The following is an 18,977-nucleotide window of genomic DNA, read 5'->3' as shown; positions in this document are numbered from 1 at the left end:
AAAGATATAATGCTAGACACTTTTTAGTCATTGATGGTTTGGTGAGTGCAAGAAAATGTTACTTTTTCACAGCATACAGCCCTTTACCTTCCATGTTTATTCAGTACATTACACCTCAAAAGGCTCTAGTATGTTACCGTTGCAAACTTTGTTAATTCTAAAACCGTAGGTAACCTATATAACGTAGAAGAAGCTTTGCCACCGCACGTGGAACAAAATCTTAGGTGGTGTCAGATCACAACTATAGAGAATTTACGAGTATTTTCCTTCCGGTATCGTTTCCTCATTAATTACTTTCAAGAGATGCTTCTCATGACTATTACGTTATAGAGGTATTTCTGTGTAACTAGAAAAGTTTGAGGCCATTCCGAATTACAACACTCGAATATTTCTTTATTTTCTGTAGGGTATTGTTTTACTACATAATTCGGTACTTGCAATGGTTATTTGGTAAGGTTCAAGATAAAATATTGAAAATACCATAGAAGATTTTATATGAACTAAAGCGGCCAAAATTGTCCATTTTTGCCATAACATTTTATGTTTTATTTATGTACCAGTGGCAGTGACATCAGTTTCTTAGATAGCCCTGATGTCATTTCTTAGCTAGTGGTGACGTAACAATTACTCAGCCAATCAGTACCTTGAACCTTGGAAGGATTTTAAAAATTTTCATTGCCTGTCATTATTATTATATTCTACAGAGTGTTCGAAATAGCAATAATATACATTATCACATCTTCTTTTACAACAATAAGCTGCAAAGCTTCAGCAACAGACTCAGATTCATACGATTAAAAACGGAAAATCTACTTCACAATTTTCAAGTGAAAAAAAAAAAAAAAAGTCGCATGAAAGGAAAGGGTTTGGGTTCCAAAGTCAGAGTTGGCCCTAGGAGTTTGTGATTGAGGGTGTGGGGTAACCTTAGACCAACTCGCCGCATATTTGATAAACTCGCCCTTCATTTGAGCAACTCGCCCCGTATTTGACCAACTCGATCATATTTGACCAACAAATTAGAAATCGCATTTGTGCTATTTTAAGGCCCCGTCCACACGAGCCCGAAACAAATTTTGAAGCATGTTCGAAACATTGCTTCCGACATGTTTGCATACATGTTTGAAGTATCTCGTTTGGACGTTCAAACCCCTAAGCTTGTCTCGAGACAAGCTATCATCACTGGTGTGGACGTTTCCCGCCGGAAACAGGTTTCTGGATAATTAGTCCGGCTTGTTTTTTACGAACATGTTTGTGGCATATTTGGAAGCATGTATCTAGCATGTTCCTAGCACTGTTTCGGGCAATGTTTTAGGCACCGTGTGGACGGGACCTAAGAATAAAAAATAGCCCTAGGAATATATCTACCTATCTATCTATCTATATATGTATATATAATCATCATCAGCCGTTGAGGTCCACTGCAGGACTAGCCTATCCCTATCGAAACAAGGACGATACACCCGATGTATCTCTATCCAGTGGCTTAGGCTGTCTGGTAGAGACTGTATGTAGGGTGAGAAGTGCTTGTGAGTGTGACTGTAGTGTTGTAGTGGCTTTGAATGTGTGTGTAGTCTGTAAACCAAGTATAATCAGCCGACCTTAAGCCGATTGGGTGCAAGCATACTATAGTCGTGGCGCACGACTCTGAGGTTGTCATTATCAAGCCCTGGCAACGTACCCATTAATTGTGCTTTCGATTTCGTGTACAATGTGATACGCGTGTGATTCGTGTATAATAATATTCGTGTATAATAATATTCGTGTATAATATATTCGTGCATATAATATGATTCGTGTATATTATGATAAGAGATCAGACGCACTGTTGAGAGGTAGGTTGCCAGGGTACGATAATGACAACCTCAGAGTCGTGAGCCGCGACTTTAGTATGCGACACTGGTTCAACCACAGCACCCCTTATGTCCACCAAAGCGATCGGTGGCTCGGTGAACGCTTCCCAAAGATTTTACAACTCTGGCGGGAGGCGAACCCGTGTCCACCAGCGTGCAACACGCACACTCTGCCACTGTAGACAGAGGCTCCAGAGAGAGAGAGAGAGAGAGAGTTGAGAAGCGGGATTTGCTGGAAGATTCTCAGTATTTTTCGTTATTTTTTTAGTTACGTGTCAGTGTTCCCAGTTAGCCTGCTGTTTGTAAACAGAGCTATTTTGTAAGTTGTACATTAAGTTTTGTGCTCATTTTCTCTATAATGTTTTTTAATGTGATTGTTAAATTATGTAATTTTATCTCAGTTGGTATGCAAAATGATTTACAGTGTTATGAAGTGTAAGAAAACTGGATATTATGGGTATTTCCGAATTGGCAACTGTTACTTTCCCGAGAGTGCAGTAGGTTATTCTAGTTACACATAGGGAACATACTATATAAAGATGAGGAAGGGACTACAGGAGTTTTGTCTGTTATGTGATTAGTTTTAAGGTCTTTAGTTAGGTGTTATTTTTTTACTAGTAATGTAATGTCTAAAAAAAATTTAAAAACAAAAAATAAATAAAAATACAAAAAAATTATATATATATATATATATATATATATATATATATATATATATATATATATACACGTGTGCATGAGTGTTTATGTATATATGCATGGATGTGTGTATGTGTGCCTTAATCACCAGAGGCTTCGGCTCCAATGGTAGATAGGTAAAAAATTGAAGAAAAAAAAAAAAAAAACGAGTTAATTCAGTCTGAGATTACATAATTGTCAGTGAAGTTTGTGAATATTATAGCTCCGGTACTCGTGAAAACAGTGAAACGATGTTGGTAAGCATTAAGTGTAATTATCTGGTGAATAAAGACCGCGAACTTAATTAGAAGCCAGTGTTTATTTACAACGCCTGAGCTTATCTGTGCTGTGCACCGAAAGGCTGACCATAGTAAGAACTCACTGGGCAACGTCCTTCCTCTACTGTATTACTGTCGTTGGAGCCCGTGTATATATATATATATATATATATATATATATATATATATATATATATATATATCCTGATGATATAACCGTGCATATTTATTGGACTTCGCAATATACCATATACCATTTGTTAGAAAAGCAGCATGTCTTTTTTTTTTTTTTTTTTTTTTTTGACCAACTGTGTGAACGTTTGATCACCTCTGAGCCCTTGAAGTACTGAGGGCTGCTTTTCCTTGCTTGTACTTGTATTTAAAGCCACGTGAACTTGGACCCAAGCCTGAATTATTGTTGACAAGAAAATAGACACAATGTAAATTGTTTAGTAGTCTGATTAAACTAATTCACCCAGTCATGACATTTGGAGTTATTATATGACCAGACCAGTGTCAGGAGTGCATATAAATTTCCCCTGACCTCCCCTCTCGCCACCTTTCCATGGGCGAAGGGGGTCCAGGTCCAGGCACCTTGATTAATATGGTACTTGATTTTGGCTAGGACTATTCTCCTGACAGGAGGGAAACCAGGGTATTTTGTATATTGTCCTCTAAATCTATATATAAAATGGAACACGTAAAAATAATATCTTGTCCTCTCGGAACCTCTCTTTCTATGTAAGGAAAAAAAAAAGTCTCTACTCTCCATTTTTTACCAACTTTGTATTTTTCTTTTTCTACCAACTCAGAAACAAACATTGGGGGTTATCCCCCGCCTCCGCGGTCGAGCCATCCTTGCCCAAAGTTGTTTATAAGGCTGCTTGTTTGTAAGTTTATCTTCACTCATGCAGCTACCAAACACTTCATAAACAAATCAGGTTGAATACTGAATTTTAAAATTAGTCCTGATACTAACTGCAATGAAGGCTTATTTATCGAAGAAATTTACTAAAACCTTGTGTGTGTACGATGTATGGCGGATGTTTTGTTTCTTCCGGGAAAACGGTTCAGTTTAGTAATCCATAGTTCGAAGATAGAATGAAGCAGGTTCGTTCGGAGCACTGATTTTCTGACAGCTCCAATTTCCTTCGCTTTTCCCAAAACTTTCGCCTGAGTTTTGCAGATACTTTCTGACATGAGAAAAATGGTAGCACAAAATGGAGTTAAACCGCGATTCTCCTCATATATGGGAAAAAAAAAAAAAAAAGAGGCTATAGTAACCTACCGATAAGTATTATTTTTTTTTTCTATTTTAAAGCGTCAAACCGGAGAGATTATGAATTTTTATGAGACAAATACTTTTCCGGCTGATGAACGAATTGCTCTGGGGTTCCAAAGGCCTCTGAATCCCTAGGTGATCCACATATGAATGGAGGCGAGTCGAAGAAGGGATTCATGTTTTTAATAACTTCGTATTGTTCCATAATACTTCGACTGCATCTACAGCCCCGTCCACCAGATTACGAAAGAGAAATTTATTGGAACTTCTTGACTTTGATGACGTGTGTGTAATATTCAGAGCGGTTGTGTGGATCTTATCCTGGATTTCTCCCTCTTTATTTTCACATTTTAACTTGCTGCACGGTAAGTAAAAGCAATGGTTTGGTCTCGTGACGTTCCTCAGTATTTTCAGTAGATGAATACGATACACAAATACACACGTACAGTACATACATACATACATACGAGATGTTTGAAACTGTCGGCAGAACAGCCATGGAACTAGTCTTGACTGGTTCAGGCCGGTATGAAAGCATCACGAAAACGCAGCTGTAGTCACATTGTTTTGTGATATTACATGCATGCTGCCCGAACCGTATACTTCCTGGACTGGCCGGTTGTGTGTGTGTGTGTGTGTGTGTGTGTGTGTGTGTTCTTATCTTCCTAATTGTTCTTACCTAATTGAATCTTTACAGAAGTGAGTCAAGCTCGTACTGTCCCGTGTTTTAAACCATTTTTAACATACATATCCAATCCTTGAATTTATGAACTGTTTTGTCACACACTATTTCATTTGGAAGCGCATTCCACTGATCCATTACCCTATTCGGGAACCTATATTTCCTTACGTCTTTATCACCTCTTTTTATGCAGTTTTTTGCAGTGTCCTCTTGCTGACGTTTCCCCATAGGTTATATACTTATTTATGTCTATTTTCTTCTTGCCTGATATGCATTTATATAGCATAATCATGTCTTCAGTTTCCTTCTCTCCCGTAGTGTTGGAAGGTTCAATTTTTCAAGTTTTTCTTCGTACCTTAGATCTCTTAAGCTTGGTACCCATCTTGTAGCTGCCCTTTGAAGTTTTTCAGTCTTATCTATGTGTTTTTTTAGATGAGGATTCCAGACTACTGATGCATACTCCAGGGTTGGTCTGATGAATGATGTTATTATCTTTCTCAGCATGTCTTCATTTATGTATGTGAATGCTATTCTCATATTTGCAAGCAGTGTATACATGTTCTGTATCTTGTCACTGATGTGGTCATCTGGAGATAGTCTGTTACTGATAATCATGCCTAGCTCTTTCTTTCTGATATGTGTATGATTTTAATTCCTAACTTACAATCCCAATCTGGTCTTTTTCCACTTTTACCAAACTTAATTACATGACTCTTGTCCACATTGAGTTCCATTTGCCATTTGTTACTTCATTCATGAAGTTTAATTCTTCTTGTAGCTTTCTACAAGAGTCTGTGTTAGTAATTCTCCTTTGTATTTTTGCATCATCAGCAAACATATTTAGATAGCTTTCATTTCCAGTGTTACTGTCTGTGTCATTTATATGCACTAAAAACATAATTGGTACCAGCACTGCGCCCTGAGGAACTCCGCTAGTCACTTCCCATGATGTGTGTAATTCACCGGGTCGGTCAGGATCACTTGATGGTCGTGATCGTCAGCTTTTACCCTCCCGGGAGGGAGCTGGGAGCTCATATAGTCCGTTCTAAGGGCAAGGCTGTGACCTTCACACACGCACACACCCGTCCCCTTGCTCAAGGGGGACAGTAACCACCCACTTCGTCAGTGAAACTTTTCGCAACCTGAGCGAGGCGCGAACTCCTGTCCACCAGTTGGCAAGCGAGAACGTTACCACTGCACCAGCGAGCGGTGTAAGTGTGTGTGTGTGTGTGTGTGTGTGTGTGTGTGTGTGTGCTCGCGCATTTTAAATCCTTCTTGCCTCTTTACTGCCCAGTGTCCACAGCACTGAGCTCTACAATATGTTTAGGATTTCTCAAGGGTAGCGCCGTGTAGTTTGTGTGTCCCCGCCAGGGGCAGAGGGTGGCGCTGATGATGTTTATGCATTACACCCGACGCCGGTGCCTTTTGAAAACAGCCGATGAATTAGGAAAATATAGTGCCATGGTCCACTGCGCAGCTAAAGGATAGTGCCATGGCCCACTGCGCAGCTAAAGGATAGTGCCATGGCCCACTGCGCAGCTAAAGGATAGTGCCATGGCCCACTGCTCAGCCTATATAAGCAACAGCGAAACAGAAACAGCAAGCTAAGAACATGGAGGAGGCGATGTGTGCGGGTGTTTCAATGTGGCGGCCAAAGTTACGCTCTCGCTGCGGGGATAGCCTCCCCATACTATAGAGCTCAGTGGTTCATTGTCTCACCCATTTACCATACCTGTTCCACCCAGCTTGCCAATATCACAGAATTCTCTCTCTCTCTCTCTCTCTCTCCTTAACCGATTCCCGAAGTTAAAACGCTGTTGGGTACACAACTTCAAAGACACGTATGAAACACGTATGGGTTGGTTATATGGTTACCACCCAGCGTTGTATATTGTTTCCTGGCTTACAGGAAGCCATTTGGCTCGTCACTCAATGTAAAGCCATCTGAAAAGGAAAGAGGAGCAATTATGTGACAGGAAAAATGAGAGAAACAGGAAAAGACAGAGCAGACACAGAAAAACAGTGATAAAGGTGATGGAAGAAGTAGGCAGCACTACATCAAGTAAGTGGATGATGGTCGCCACCACCTACCACTATTCTGCAGGTGTATTGGATAAAAAAAGAATAGTTGGCGTAGCGCGAGAGAAAATGGCATTAAATAAGAGTAACTCAAGGAAATGTTTGATGGACGAGAAACACATGTGTTAGGAAACATGCTTTCAAACCCACGTTATATTAGTGAATGTTTAAGCTGAAACGAGACCTTTCAAGATCAAATGGGAACGAAGCCACAAAGAAAGAGGCAGGCAAGAAACAGGCAAAGCCTAATAGAAATTGTTTTGGGGTAGCGACGGTCTTTCGGGTAACGCTGATGTAGTACTGAGGTAAGGGCGGATGATATTATGTTTAGCTGATGCGGCAACAGAATATGGTGCAAAGAGAAACTGGATAACAGGAATTGCAAAACAGTAACGCGAATACATGGGGGACCGTGGAGTGGGGTGGGATTGAACGACCCAAGAAATGAGAAACTGTTGATCATATCCAAATTTTTCTGACGTCTGGATGGAGATGAATGCGAACAGTGGCACCAGCCTTCACCAGGTTGCTTGATGGCAGCTTCTACTGCTGTTGTGGTAATCAGTAGGCCTTTAGTCTCTGGGGTATCCACGAGGTAAGGTAGTAGCCTCGCTGCATCTCAGGCTCATCTGAATGTGAACCCAGTGGACCGCAGTCCACCATCTTCCTTTCGGGGGGGGGGGTAGGGAGGGAGCTGAGGGACATTTGTATGACCTGGCGGTGGAGTTATATCGGCCACCACTTGAAGGCGTCCCGCTCCAGCACCACAGAGTAAGGTTCTGGTATCGTAAGCAGGCACCTCGCTTCAGTTCGGGAGTAATCAGTTGTTCCTCTTCCTTCAGTGAAAGAGGTCCCTTGGTGCATTGTTGTTCACCAACCATGATCGACATGGGGCAGCTAATGATCTTTTCCTAAGCTACACTAGAATTCCAACCACATATCCGTGAGAGATGGAAATAAGCGTATGTGTGTAAAGATGGAACATTAATTACGTTGAGTACTGTGTATGTATTAAGATAGGGTAAGATGGGTAGGAAGGGTACACGCTGACTGATGTTGAACTGAGGAGGGGATAGTCATGCGATAGTGGAGAGATGGACAAGATGCACTGTACTCCGGCTTTGAATGCTGTAAGCTGCAGAGAGGGCCTTCAGCGGGCAACATGGAAAGGGCGCAGCGGGGCACCTGCAATGATTGCACTAGAATACACCACAGTTACGCCCCGGGAACTTAACGAGGACCTCCTAACTCCTGAACTCCTTCAATACTATCTTCTTGCTACTTGCAAACGATTGTATTCAACTTCCGCATTATGTATAGCAGTGAAGGAATTAATGATGACTTTCTGTAACCCCTCCAGCTCGAAAAGTTACCCCAAAGCTGAATTAAGTTGTCTGGAAGTAGCAAGAGGAAATTCAATATACATTATGTTCTGCAAGAGGTTAACTGTAACACACACACACACACACACACACACACACACACACACACACACACCAAGTGGGGTGTAGGCTTACATTCGGTGTCAGAGAAGGGAAGGAAGAAGGAAAGTAAAAAAGTGACATCTAGCCGCATTTTATCCCCTTCGAGGTGTAAGGACCCCAGGCCAGTACACACAAGGGCTAGATAACCACCCTTCTCCCTTTGGTGGCATTACATGATCGAAAAACCTTCAGTGGTCCTGTTATTCCGACTGGGACGTTCAAACCACATACCACCAAGCACCTCAAAGGAAAATAAAGAAGAAACCGCATGAAAGAAAGAAAACTACGTCAATATTAACACTATATAACAGAATGCAAGGGAATGTCGGGGAATAAGAAGCACATAAAATCGCTGAGAATAAGGAGGCACGACGCCTATAGTGCCACTAAGAATGCAGTCATAAGGCACATGGGAGATATACGAACATGCTTCAAATCATTTCCTTCCTGCTGTTGTAATATATATCACTAACGAGGGTCAGTGTCTAGTGTGGAGCATTGTATTGACCACCTGCACTTTCTAGACGATTTTATTAAGTTTTGCATAAATTAGATACAACCTTTAGTAACACCTTCACTACTAGAACACATCTCTAAATTTGTTAGTAGCAAACATGAAAAAAAAAAAAAAAAAAAAGGTCGCTATACCTAAGGGATTAACACGTAGGTTCAGTTGAATGAAATCATCTGACCAGCTGGAGCAGAACAGTACAGTTGTCCCCACCATGACAGGGTTTATGGCTCCGAAAATAGTGCTACACAACCAGAATTAACACATGGACTCCTAAGAAGACCCTCAGTTGAATAAAATTGTCAGGCGTTAGCTGTTATACCAGAGCTGTCCCCACCATGAGAAGGTTAAATGGCAGAATCATAAACTTTCATTTCCTGGTTCATAGTAATTTCAGTACGTAATTAAGTTTATTGATATAAGGCCATAAAAGAATATAGTATATATGTACAGTATATGAAACTTTATCTAATGAAAAATAAAATAGTATTGAAGTACAAAATATTACATGATAAATAAATTAAACTGGGTAAATAAAATTAGGCATGGTGCCGTCCAAGATGATGATAGTGATGGTGATTGATGGTGATGGTGATAGTGATGATGATGATGACTGATGTTGATAGTGATGATGACCGATGGGGATGATGATCGTGGTGATGGTGGTAACAGTGATGATGGAGATAGACCTCGTAGTTATGGCGATAAGGTTGGTATAGGCTAATGGTGGTGATGAGATGGTGGTAGTAGTGATGATGACGGTGGATAGTGGTAACTTAATGATGTGGTGATATTGGTGATAGTGTGGTATGAAGCTTATTATTGTTTATGGTTAAGGTGGTGTGATGATAGTAATGGTTTGGTGATACTGGCATTTGTGATGATGTGATGGTAGTGATGATCTTGCATGTTAGTGGTGATAATGGTGACAGTGAAGATCTAGTAAGATTTATGTATAGTAATTGCCAATGGTGAGCAATGGACTATGGAAAAGGATGAAATTAATGGTGCTGTAGTGAATGATGGTGACAGTGATAAAAGTGATGATGGTTGAGTAATTAGTATGGTGATAACGATTAGCCAACGTTAAGGTGATTGTGGTAATTAGTGTTGTGATGGTCACAACTGATGCTGATTTGAGACGGTATAGTTGTGGTGGTGGTGATGGTGCAGTGGTGAGGGAGAGGCGTGGTGGTCAGGGAGGGGCTGGGGGAAAGAGGGGGAGGGGGAAGGGAGAGTGGAATAGCTTGCAGCGGTGGACCTTCTCATTGCCTCACGTCCACTTCTCACATATAGGTAGGCACTTTTCCCCATTCTGTCCACCATTTCTACCCTAAAACACCAGCTTCCGGTTTCCATTAAGATTTTAGATGCTTATAAGAGCTAAATTTGACATGAGGAATGTTTCAGTACTCTCGTAACCTCTTATGTGCAGAATTAAAATCCCCGGCAGGATTAGCTATCTTGTGAAATTGGCAACTTGCAGAAATACTTTGAAGATTTACTGGTGTCATACATTCGCGTTCGTTGTGAGGATTGACATGATGTATTTAGGGAAGACTAATGTAGACGTAGATGTGCTGCCGAGCCGTGGTAGTGTGGGAGAGTGTATGAATGGACAGGAAAGTGTGAGTAATTTTATGGTGGTGGCATGGATTGGCGGGGTCAGCTGTTGCCCGGACCATCAGTTGTGTCTCAGCCGTGGTTACGGGAAGTGGTGTTGTCGGTGACGGTGGTGATGACCGAAATAGTGGCGGTGACCGTGGTGACCTAGAGGGCCAACAACGGGCATTAACACCATCCCCTACCATTAATACAAATCCATACTAATGCCACTTACCATGAAACAACTGTGCACTTGGCGTTAAACTTGTATCAATCGGAGACCGCGATGAGGGAAACTATGCTTTTCTTATTCTTCTAAGCGAGTACGTGTTACTTGACCGTAAAGAATAAGCAAATAGTGTTTGACAGATAATGGCATACCTATGCTGAAAAATATAAAAGAGTGGATGGCGTAAAATCCACCCACTGAGAAACTCCAGTGAAAATACACACACACCCAAGAAAAAAAAAAAAAATCAAAGCGCCACCAGTGAGTGACCTCGCAAGGAAGCATACGGTTGATAGGAAAGTTTTGTGTTATTTTCATTTTTACCGGGGAAATTGAAATTCCAAGTGAATGAAAGATTTAGAGACGGAAGAAAAGGTCCAGACGCAGCAAACTTGAACTAAAGGAAATCGAGAAGAGAAACTACTGAAGAAATCTGGAACATTAGGTAAGTGTCCGACTGTGATCAGTATCATATTACAGTAAACTTAATATAATAATGAGTCTAATCTTAGTGACTGTGATGATTATTGCAAGACTTCATGACATCAAATTTTCACAAGATTTTCTTTTGTTACTTTTATCTTACTAGGCAGCTCTTACATTGGATTTTTTTTTTTATTACGTGCGCATTTCTGATATAATATTTGTATGAAAAGGTAAGATAAAGGAGTTGGTATTTAATTCCAGACTTCAGTCGTTCCTTTTCCCTCTCCCTCCTTCCCCTTCCCCTTATATCACTCCATCCTCATTCCTCTTCCCTTCGTGCTTTTTCTCCTTCACCATCTGGTAGCTCTTTCCTTTTCACTTTCCCAGTTTAATTTTCCCCCTTCCTCTCTGGTTTCCATTTCGTTAGTTCTTGCCATGTTTTCTTACATTTACATTCTTCCAATCCTGCTTCTTATTAGCACTTCCTCTGACTCCCTACATTTCTCTTGTCCTCATCTTCCCCTCATCTCCCATTTTTCCGTCCATTTCCTGCTCTCTTCCTTTCACCCTATCTCTCAACTTCTCTCTCATCCAGTATCATCATCCCTGTTCCTTCTTCCCTGCCCTCCCTTACCTTTCTCCTCTTCTCCAGCCTCTTCACTCTTCCCCTTCGTCTCTCCCCTCTCATTCACACACACCCATTGTATCCTTTTATTTCCTTTAGTCTTCCCTCTCCACTCCTTATTAATCAACGTTCTTTTCTTCTGTTTTACATACTCGTGTAGCTTTCCTCCTTTTCCTCCTCCCTTGCTTCCCGTCCTACTCCCCCTCTCCTCCCAGCTCTCTCCCACGCCTTTCCTCTCATTCCTTCGCCCCATCATTCGTCCTCATACTCCACACTTTTCTCCTCCATTTCATCATATCCTCTTCCCATCTCCTCTCCCTCCCTTTCTCATCCTTCTTTCCTCCCTCCCCTTTCTCATTTTCTTTACCGTCCCTTCCACTTCCTGTTTTCCCGTCACCCTCCTCCCACTTGTTTCTTCTTACTCCTCTTTCCTTCGCCTACCCCTTTCATTCCATTCCATTCTCTTCATCTTCCATCGTTCTTTCATTTTCCCCTGCTTATTCGATCTGTTCATCTTTCATTTTACTTTTTCTCTACCTCTCCTTTCCCTGTTCCTTAGCATTTTCATCATCCTTTCTCCTTCACTCCTCTAGTTCCTTCTCTCCCTCCCCAGTTCCTTCACTTCATCCTTCGCCCTCTCTCTTCTCCCCTTCACTCTTTCCTCTTTATCCCAGTTATCCCCTTCCTGTGTTCCTTCCCTTTTCACTTGTCTTTTACTCTCGTCGCCTTCCCCTTCTCCCTTTGCTCTCATCTTCTTCCTCGTCCCCACCTCTCACCACCCCTCCTGCCCGCGATTCTTGTCAAACCGGATACAGGCATTGAGCGTCGACAGAGACTGGGACTATCGTTTGTGTGAGATCGGAGTATCCATTATGCAGGTTTCCGGTAGCTTTTGTTGACATTTGATCTGATAATTTGCCTGTACTTCCTATCAATGCAAGGGATGTTCAAGGGGCCGGAAGTAGGCTGATTTGCTCTAAGACGGAGGCTACGCTGTACGTGTGTAATTTGCTTAAATGGCAAATAGGCTTGCTGAGGTTGTGCATAGGGTTCCTGAAATGGCAGAGTGGCTCATTTAAACAGCAGGTGAAATAGCTGGTTCATAGGCTGCTTATCGAATATTTGCTTGAATGACAGTTTGATTTGATTTACATACACAGCAGCCATGGCTCAGTGGGTTAGAGAGCTCTGACCTACGGGTCAGAGGTTCGAGTCCACGCAAGAGTCGTAGGTAGACACCAGGAAGGGCATCCAGTCATAAAAGTGCTATACGCTCCAAAACCTAAGTCCTATACCCAGGGGCAACGCCTTAGCCCTTATCGACAGAAGGGGACACGGCGTTAAAAAAAAAAAAAAAAAAAAAAAAGCTATATAAGTTTTCTGTGGCTTGAATGGGCTACCTACTAAGATGCAAATTATGTTTTAAAGGTGTAATTTTTGTCAATCTTAAATGCAAGATTACTACCGGTACTGCACTGATGGTAATATGAACTGTATATGCTCCTGACTGAATTTTGGAGATTTCTAAGACAAACAGTACCGGTATTTGTTAGATAATACGGGTAAAATGACCGAAATATGCCAGTGAAGTTTGAAGTCCTGTTTGAAGTTAGGATTGCTGTTTTGATTATAAGGTTACTGTTTGTCCAATGCCTTCAAACCTAGATATATAAACAAGGACACCATGCCTGTGGTGACCTATAACTAATCTGGAATGTGCGTAACTTCTAAGCAAATTTCTGTCCTGTGTCGTGTGGGTGGTGCGTGAGAGTGGGTAAGGAACGGAGATTGAAGTGTTTATTCCTCCATCACGTACACAACCACTACATTGCTTCCTCGCATTCCTTTTTACGATGCTGTACACTTTATCTGGCAACGGGGTAGCCTGGTTTGACAGAGAGGTGACTGCCATATGATAACGAGTTGTCTGTGTTCCTAGGGATCGTATATTGAGCACCGTACGGTAGCTTTGGGAGGTGTCGTAACACCCCTTCCGTAACGAATTGTTCTGCATATTGCATCGCAGTATGCTCTTTTACGTTATTCATGCATACCATATCGATATTGAAACAATATAGACTAAGCATCATATAGGAGGGCGTTAAAGGGTAATGTGCGGAATAAATCGTTAAGGAAAGGGTAGTACGAGGCCTCCTATTTCACTTCGAATACTGACAATATTAGATCTTATGACGGCGTAGCTACCTTGTGGACCAATGATAGCACCATTCAGGTACAGTATACTGTACTTATATACCAGTCCTTATATGCCGTGGACTACTCCTCCCTCGTGGCGAGGGAGATAGCATAATCTGCTTGGTGTTTTGACATGTTATCATGTGGTTTTGAAGACCGTAGATTTGTTTGTATGAATGGTTTACTGTAAACTAAGTGAAGCATGATCTTTTATGCTGAGCCAGACTTTCATAGTCTTGGCAGCCTGATATGAATTCCCTTTTAATCTGATCATTTATAGGTCTGTTTTTTTTTTTATTAAAGATAGTAGGGAACATCCTTGGCAGTACTTTGTTGGGAAAATTATGAGATATTTAAACTTATGCTGCCGTTTGGTAACTTGAATAAATAAAAACAAACTAGAATGGCACTTAGTAGAGCGCATACCTCCGCCATCAACATCCATGTAATATTCACTGAAAAATTTACGAAAAAGTCGAAAAACGCCCTATCTCGTAATGTTAAACAAAGTGAAAAAAAAAAAAAAAATCCTGGATCCTCACCCTTATCCGGATCCGCACCAAAATTTAATGGAGTCTATTCTGGGCCAAGGCCATTCATCTACCAAGTTTCGTGGAAATTCGTCCAGTAGTTTTTGTGTAATCTTGTTCACAAACCAACCAACCAACAAACCAACAAACGGACAGAGCTGAAAACATAACCTCCTTGGCGGAGTTAAACTTCAGGGCACCAAAATTTTAGGAAAAATTCCCTTGAGATTGTGTGTGTGTGTGTGTGTGTGTGTGTGTGTGTGTGTGTGTGTGTGTGTGTGCGTGTGTGTGCGCGCGCACACATTTTATATATCATACTGGTTATTGGGAACTGCTGCATAAACTAGCCTGCCGTACATAATCATATCCTCGAACGCTGATTACCCGTGTAGTTTTTCGCCCTAGAAAGAGGAAAGGATGTCAAGGTTAGAGGAGGTGTTTTATGAAGACTAACACGGGGGGAGACGCAGAAGCCATTTAACAGCCATTATTTTTACACAATAGCGGCAGTGACCCGTGGAGGAAAAAAAGAAAGAAATACAGAGTGAAAACAATGGAGGCGAAAAGGGATGACTTGAGTGTTCGGTGTTGCTTCTGTCCCAAATACCTACCCGCCAGCTGAGCCAAGGAAGCATGAAAGCAAAAGGTAAAAACAGGTGATTATCCCATATTTTTGCCAGCAGTGAGGGACGCTGTGTAGTTTCAGTGTCTGGTCGCCATGGGAACCGTAGCACTATAGCGCGTTTAAGGTAATTCTAACTTGACAAAGATCCATATTCCATTTCAGCTCCTTTGGCCGCCAGGTGTACTGTAGTCAGACTGGAGGTTGATTTGACTAGTAGTCAGACTGGAGGTTGATTTGACTAGCAGTGAGGAAACTCATTTCTACCTTGTAACTAAGGACCATCGAATTTTATGCAACCGTGATGTAGTGTTTAAGTAATGGAAGTGGCTTGGTTCCGTCAGATGAAAACAAATCGGTAAAATCTGGTGACATGAGCAGGCTGATGCAGACGTGGCGGCATTGTTTTGGCGGAATAATGAGGTTTGCAAAGTGGGTTATTTGATATTGTGGCTGGTTCCATGTGTCAAGGATTTAAACGTGATATTGCTGATTTGTATACGCTGGTGTGGCAAGGTAGGTTGCGTGTTTGCAGATTACCTGTAATACTGCATGCGTATCCGGTCACATAGACTTATTTAAATTTGTCAAGAGAGAGTACAGCCTAGTCAGGTACGAGTATATTAGGCCTACCGGTATGTATACCGAATTTAATACATCTAAGATTTATAAGTTACATGAGATAAACAGCAAATAGCCTTGTATATAACCACTGCCAGGCGATTAGATTCAGTTTAAGAGGGAACGCGTCGTGATGGGATTAAAAGTAATCTCCATTAACACTCTCACTATCATGTTTCTCCTACGTTGAATAAAATCTCCTGGAGGCATAAATATATGAAACAGATGTCGTCGTAGTAAACAGGTTGATATAAGGAATGTGAATCACATGTCACTGTTTGGACTTAGAATGGTAGGAGTAATCTGTAGTGTAGGATATAGAGCTAAGCAAAGTGAGGATAGTGAGGCGCTCCACACCTTTCAGTATGGTAAGCCTGTCACTGCTAAGGTGAACGGAATCATCCGTACATAATAAGATTTAAATTAATATTACTCTTTGAGGCTGAAGTTGTCGGTACTGGTATAAGCGACGAACTGGGAGAGAGAATATGGTGATCACATGGATAGGACTTGGCTGTATTCTTGGTGTAAGCACAGATACTGCTACATGCTGATGGGTTAGTGTTAAGTAGGCTAACTTAGCTACCCGTGAAGACGCGTGGCTTCTGGGATCAGAATAAGACTTGTACCGCAGACTAATTTGCCGAATATTGTGAAATATCAAGAGCCTAGGCCACACTTTACTGCTAAGAACACCATACTGTATAGGACTACCGAAGATGATTCATAGTACAGTACGTAGGCCAGTATGGAACGAAAGCATGTGTGAAACTGTATTCATTGATTGATTGAGTTAGGCTGGATTTTTACAAGCAAATCGACATTTCCCTTATCAAGCTCTGCATCGCATACTCCTTGAATCCTTTCATTGGTTGTTTGCTCCATTCATGTTATTCCATAGGTCAGTTATGAGGTAACTTGTTTTGTCAGCCCTCTCTCTTGACTTATGTGTCTCCAACATCGTCCACGCTTCACCGCTTATTATGTTGGTGTGTCAGCGTCGCTCTGTCATGTTCGCTTTCTTTACTCCCACGTTTGTGTGTGTGTGTGTGTGTGTGTGTGTGTGTGTGTGTGTGTGTGTTTCTCTACTACTTCATTTGCTTATTGGGGATTGCACCCTTTCCTTCACTCTTCCATCATACTGCAATACAGGGTACCATATTTGTCCACAGCATTGCCTTATCACCTGAACACTCTCACAGTCTCGGTTTTGCCCTGTCTCATTCACACGCCATCACTTACTCTTCCCTACGGTGCACCTACTTTATTTTTTTTTCCACATAACCAAAATCTGTCAGATTTTTCTACATTCACTAGTCATCTAGCATCAGAACTGAATCACGCAGAACGTGATGCGCCGACACCTGTTGCTCAGTACCACCTGTGATCTCAACCGCCTCCCTCCCAGGTGTTGTTGCTTTCATCACGCTCAGTACACTGCTCTATCCGTAGTACCTAGTATACACTGAACAACCACGGAGACACGACCCTGCCATATTTCATCCCAGCAATAAAAAAGAACGTCTCACCCACGGTACGCACCACCAAGACGAGAGGTAGGTGGGGATTAATCGGTAGAGGAATTATCTTATTATCTTAAATGGTGCTTTCGGTCCTGGCTGAGGTGTGGAACAGTATGGAGATTTGAGTTTTTCAGAACGGTCTTCATTGCGCCGCACAAAAACCCATCCTCATATTATAAAAGCACCCCTGCTAATGTCATTACACATGTCATGAAAGAGGTGGTAATACTAGCTTATCTTGTTCAGAAGATTTAGTACCGGTATCATAGTTCAGGTGCAAACTTGTGAGCACCTAAGAAGGCTACCTAACTAGGCCTCAGGAAAGAGGCTCTGTAGTCTAAGTTTATGCTTGGGACCGTACAGATAGATAAATAAATATTCCACTCTTACATCTGCTTCATCACACATACAGGAAGTCTTCTCATGGTGGCCTTCAGTAAATTCCCCACAGCTTCACGTACTACCGGGGCCAGTGCGTTCTACAGTGACTCCCGATTAGCTGCCAGGGATGGAGATGTAATCGAAAGCACACTGCTCCTGACCGAAAGTTCCCTATTCGATATCCGGGTTGGCCGAGAAACCTTTGGGCAACTTCTTTACCCTATCGTTTTCGCACTGTAACTAGAACTGAAAAGGGGGCTTGGTTTGTAAATTCGACGGTTGCTGAGGAAGACTGAGCCATCAAAAATGTTTTCTTTAATGACCTTCATGTAGTCGATTGACATCAGTCTAGTCAAAGCCTTCAGCTTCTTCTGCTTTAATGTACCGTATACCATCTCCAAATCCATAACCTAATCTTGCAATCATCCATCCTGTTTCATTTTTTTATAATTCAGCTCAAACATTTGAGCAACACTGCACTCTCTGAAGCCATTATGTTCTTTCTATAACCTAGACTACTATGTGGCAGTAGCCCTTGTAAAATACTTCACATTCACAGTCAGTACTGTACAATAAACCTTTCTTAGATAGTTTATATAATAAATACCGTATCTGATTCATTATCATACCGGTACGAGAAAATTCTGTGTGTGTGTGTGTGTGTGTGTGTGTGTGTGTGTGTGTGTGTGTGTGTGTGTGTGTGTGTGTGTGTGTGTCTGTCTCTCTCTCTCTCTCTCTCTCTCTCTCTCTCTCTCTCTCTCTCTCTCTCACTTCATGTGTCTGAAAAAAGGTGAGGGATAAACTAGGAATATATTTCTGTAAAACTGAAGCACTGTTTATTCATTTGGGCCCAAATGTGTTGGTACGAGTAACAATAAGGATAGGCTTACCGTATTTATATGAGGCGAAGTATCACATTGCAGAGAATGGAGGCGGGAAAGCAGAGCGAAGGTGAAAGTGAGAACCGACAAAAGTTGGACGGAAATGATAGCTAAGATACGGAGCACCTGCCAGTGGGAAAATACGGCAGATTATCAATGGATGGAAGAGGGGAAAAGAAAGAAAGGATAAGGAGGTAATGGGTGTTGATCCAGCAAATATTGTTAAGAAGACGGGTGCGTTTGGGGGCTTGGAAAATACTGGTAGGCTACATCCCGCCAAGGTTCCGTCATGATAAATTATTACGTCGATATTGTCTGCCTCTGTGTGGATTTTTACTGGATTGTATATTGCATATTGCATAACAGCGCATACGGTGCTGCTGAAGGACTTGTAGTTACTGTTGTATATTTTTCTCTTTGGCAATAATGTCACTGACACTACATTAACGTATAACTACTACTGGTACTACTACAACTACTACTACTTAGATGGG

General features: G+C 41.6%; 1 protein-coding gene across 1 annotated transcript in view; it reads left to right on the top strand.

Moving 5' to 3' along the window:
* Positions 1-10,629: 10,629 nt before the first annotated feature.
* LOC145401301 (uncharacterized) overlaps positions 10,630-18,977 on the top strand; it is a 459,641-nt gene continuing 451,293 nt past the window's right edge. The window contains exon 1 of the mRNA XM_080273632.1: positions 10,630-11,123. The gene's annotated coding sequence lies outside the window, so the exon portion shown is untranslated. The remainder of the gene's footprint in view (positions 11,124-18,977) is intronic.

The sequence above is a fragment of the Coenobita brevimanus genome, chromosome 6 (genome assembly GCF_032717465.1).
Source record: "Coenobita brevimanus isolate Jiangsu-jjx chromosome 6, ASM3271746v2, whole genome shotgun sequence".
In the NCBI taxonomy this organism is placed as follows: domain Eukaryota; kingdom Metazoa; phylum Arthropoda; class Malacostraca; order Decapoda; family Coenobitidae; genus Coenobita; species Coenobita brevimanus.
The sequence above is the reverse complement of the archived record's forward strand: the minus strand, read 5'-3'. Positions and strand labels throughout refer to the sequence as shown.